The following is a 4,523-nucleotide window of genomic DNA, read 5'->3' as shown; positions in this document are numbered from 1 at the left end:
CAAGTGTCCTCAATGTGGTCGATGTCATCTAGGTCAATGTCGAGCAACTGAGATTGGTTATTTCTGATGTGGTGCATTAGATCATTTCATTTGAGAGTGTCTTGAGATGGTTAAAAGAGAAGTAATACTGAGTGTAAGATCAGGCAATGCCCCCTTCAGAGAAGTTCGAGAATAGGGACAGGTAGAGGTGCATCTAGAGATTCAGCAGCGAGACCAGATGTTAGAGCACCTGCAAGGACCAATGCTATCCGTGCTCGTGAAGAGGCATACTCTCCCGATGTAATTACGGGTACATTTTCTCTTCATGATGTTAATGTTATTACTTTGATTGATTCGGGTTTGACCCATTCCTATGCTTGCATGAAATTGATGCCTAGTATGAACATTTCCATAGAGTCTATGGGATTTGTGATTAAAGTATCGAATCCATTGGGTCAGTATGTATTAGTAGACAAATTATGTAAAAATTTCCCTTTGATGATTAGAGGTTACTATTTTTCGGCCGATCTCATGCTATTGCCATTTGATAAGTTTGATGTGATTCTTGGTATGGATTGGTTGACTGCGCATGATGTGATAGTTAATTGTGGAAAGAAATTCATTGAGTTGAAATGTGAAAATAGTGAAATTCTTCGGGTTAATTCAGATGAGTCAGATAGTTCAATTGCCTGTTATGTCTACTTAGAAATGCTTGAGAAATGGATATAAAGATTATCTTGCTTTTTTGTTGAATACTAAAGATCCAGAGTTGAAAATTGAATCAGTGCTTGTGGTATATGAGTTTCCTGATGTGTCTCCGGAAGAACTACCAGGTTTGCCTCCTATCAGAGAAGTTGAGTCTGATGTTGAATTGGTTCTGGGTACAACACCCATTTCTATTGCTCCTTATAGAATGGCTCCAATGGAATTGAGAGAATTGAAAGTTCAGTTGTAGGAACTAACAGAGAAAGGCTTTGCAAGACCTAGTTGTTCACCATGGGCTGCACCAGTGCTCTTTGTGAAAAAGAAAGATGGTTTGATGAGATTGTGCATAGTTATCGGCAGCTTAACAAGATGACTATTAAGAATAAGTATCCACTGCCTAGAATTGATGATTTGTTTGATCAATTGAAGGGAGCTACTGTGTTCTCCAAGATAGATTTGAGATTTGGATATTATCAGTTGCGAGTTAAAGTGTCAGATGTTTGATAAACCATAATATATACATATTTTTACCCTATGCTTGTCATATTTTTGGATGAGTTATCATAAGATTTAGTGAATTTGATGTTACTAATCCTTTAAAATGTGAAAAGAGCAAGAAACGGGCCAAAAACAGACAAAATTATCTTAGAATTTCACATGGCCTAGGCACTTTCACACGGGTAATCCACACGCCCGTGTGTGACAAACGGGTAGGCCACACACCTGTGTATAATGACTGTTTCGACTAAAAACCAACTCAGAATTACACACGGCTAGAGCACCTTCACACGGGCGTGGCACACGGCCATGTCCCGGTCGAGCCCAAGTCTAATTCTACTTGAAAAAGGCTAACTTTTAAGGTTTTGAAGCATTCCAAAGTCTATATAAGCACCCTAGAAGAGGATCAAAATGGGGGGGGGGGGACGAAGAGCAAAAGGTTAAAAATACTCAAGGACAGCCATTGGAATCAACTCGAAAGTAGGAATTACTTCAAGACTGAAGATCTCCATTCAATTTCTATCGAAGTTTTTGGGTTTCTTATGTTTTATTATTTTCCTAATTTTGAGATGTTTTCCCCTATCGTTATGGACTAAATTCCCTAAATACCTAAGGGAGATGAACCCTAAGACAGATCTTATTATTATTTGAATTATATGATAAATACTTTTCTTATTCTTAATTATGAGTTTTAATCATTGCTTTAATATTTTAGGATATTAATTCGAGTTTTAGTGGAGCAAAAGTCCCTGTTTAAGAGTAGATCTTCCATGATTAAATGGATTTGTATGCAATCCTAGACATAGGACGACATAAATTTTCCGGATTAGAGTCAAATCTAACAAGGGAATTCATAGATCAAATTAATGGGACAATAGGGGTTTTAATTAGAAAGAGATTTCAATTAATCAACCTAGAGTCAGTTGTTTTTAGTCTCGAGAGTGATGTTAACATAATTCAGGGATTCCTACAATTTAAGACAAGTGAATAAGTCGTCTAATTCAAAAGTAATAAGTGAAGTCTAGGTGAATTCTTCCTTGGGTATTGTCTTCTTCATTAGTTTTCCAAAAGTATTTTCCAACTTTAGTCTTTGTCGTGTTCTTAGTTAATTAGATAGTTTATCTTAGTTTAAAAACATCCCTTTTAATTCTTAGGCTAGATAATAAAAAGATAGTAATTACTAGTACTTTTAGTCCTTGTGGATACGATATTTCCGGTCTCCCCATAACTATACTGCTGTTCGATAGGTGCGCTTACCTTAGTCGAATTTTTAGTTAGTTTAGTAACCATCAAGTTTTTGGCGCCATTGCCAGGGACTAAGATAGTTGGAACGCTTGATTTTTATTATTTTAGCCATTTTTACCCTTATTTCAATTTACTCTTTGTTTTTAGTTTAATTTTTCTTTTTAATTTTTTTGTTTGCTTCTAACAGGTGTCTCTAGTTTATGACTAAGAGGAACCCATCAGGACCTTTGCTTTTTGACAGTGAGATCGTGAGCACAGCTCGCAGAAACCAAAGAGAAATAAGGTGAAGCCTACAATACATAGAGGAAGAGCGAGAGAGCGACATCCAGACTATAACCGAGGACATGGCTGATAATCAGAATGATGTGCTACCTCCTGTGGTTACTGAAAATCTAGTAAATCAAAACCCTACTCCTCGTACTATGTATGATTATGCTAAGCTACTTTAGTAGGAACTGAATCCAGTATTGTTTGACTGCTGTTGCTGCGAATAATTTTGAACTAAAACCTAACACTATTCAAATGATACAACAATTTGTTCGGTTTGATGGTTTGTAGGACGAGGATCCAAACACTCATTTAACAAATTTTCTAGAATTTTGTGACACCTTTAAGATCAATGGCATTTTTGACGATGTCATTCACCTTCGTCTGTTTCCCTTTTCATTAAGGAATAAGGCTAAATAATGGTTGAACTCATTACCACGAGGGTCAATCACTACTTGGGAACAAATGACTAAAAAATTTTTCAAATATTTTCCGCCAGCTAAAATGGCTAAATTGAGGAATGATATCTCTTCATTTATGTAGATGGATTTAGAAACATTATATGATGCATGGGAGAGATACAAGGATTTGTTGAGAAGGTGCCCTCACTATGGGTTACCTTTATGGGTACAGGTTCAAACTTTCCACAATGGTTTGAACCCTTCAACTAGACAGATGGTCGATGTAGTGGCCGGTGGAACCTTAAATAACAAAACACCTGAGGAGGCTTATGAGTTCATTGAAGAGATGTCACTGAATAATTATCAGTGGCAAGTTATGAGAACAAAGCCAACAAAATCAGCCGGTGTTTTCGACCTAGATGTAGTCGCAATGCTTTCTAACCAGGTTGAACTTTTAAATAAAAAGATTGATGGCTTATGTGTTTCTGTGCAGGTACATCCGGTGATGTAGTGTGATACAAATAGAGGAGGGATAAATAATTCAAAATGCCTAGCCTACGATCATAGTACTACAAACGAACAAGTCCACTATATGGGTAAGAATTCTAGACCACAGAATAATCCATATAGTAATTCTTATAATGCAGGTTCGAGGAATCATCCCAACTTCTCTTGGGGTGGTCAAGGAAATCAAAGACCATGACACCCTCCAGGCTTTCAGCCAACTTACCAACAAGAGAAAAAGTCAAACCTTGAAGAGATGCTAACGAAATTCATCTTGGTTTCAGAAACACATTTCCAAAACACCAAAACAGTGCTTAAAAATCAACAAGCGCTCGAGACTCAAATAGGTCAGCTTGCTAAGCTGATCTCAGAAAGACCACAAGGTAGCTTGCTCAGCAACACCGAGGCTAACACAAGAGAGCAGCTTCATTCGATTACTGTTCAATATGAAGAAGGATTAGTTGAGTCCATACTAGAACCAAGACAAGAAACTATGTTAAGCCAAAACAAGGTGGACGAAAGCCATAACAAACAAAAATCGGTAAGCAGAGAATACACACCTCGCGTGCCCTACCTTAAAGCGACAAAGAAAGGCTGCACAGACGAACAATTCAATAAATTTCTTAACATTTTAAAAAATTTACATATTAAATTACTGTTTATTGAAGCTCTTTCGTAGATGCACAACTCAGTTAAAGTTTTAAAAGAGCTTCTAGGAAACAAATGGAAGTTAGATGGTTCGGTGCAAGTGGAATTAAATGCAGTTTGCTCAGCAATTCTACAAAATAAACTACCCAACAAGTTAAAGGATCCAATGAGTTTTACTATTCCTTGTTTAATCGATAGTTTAAACGTTAATACTGCTTTAGCTGATTTAGAGGCAAGTATAAATGTCATGCCCTATAAAATGTTTAGACAACTAGG

At 36.8% G+C, this 4,523-nt stretch overlaps 1 non-coding gene across 1 annotated transcript; it reads right to left on the bottom strand.

Moving 5' to 3' along the window:
• Positions 1-3,204: 3,204 nt before the first annotated feature.
• LOC121228399 (small nucleolar RNA R71) lies at positions 3,205-3,311 on the bottom strand. The gene has a single exon (XR_005925975.1). It is a non-coding gene; the product is annotated as a small nucleolar RNA R71 (small nucleolar RNA).
• Between the last annotated feature and the right edge of the window lie 1,212 nt (positions 3,312-4,523).

This window comes from Gossypium hirsutum, chromosome A04 (genome assembly GCF_007990345.1).
Source record: "Gossypium hirsutum isolate 1008001.06 chromosome A04, Gossypium_hirsutum_v2.1, whole genome shotgun sequence".
NCBI lineage: Eukaryota > Viridiplantae > Streptophyta > Magnoliopsida > Malvales > Malvaceae > Gossypium > Gossypium hirsutum.
The sequence above is the reverse complement of the archived record's forward strand: the minus strand, read 5'-3'. Positions and strand labels throughout refer to the sequence as shown.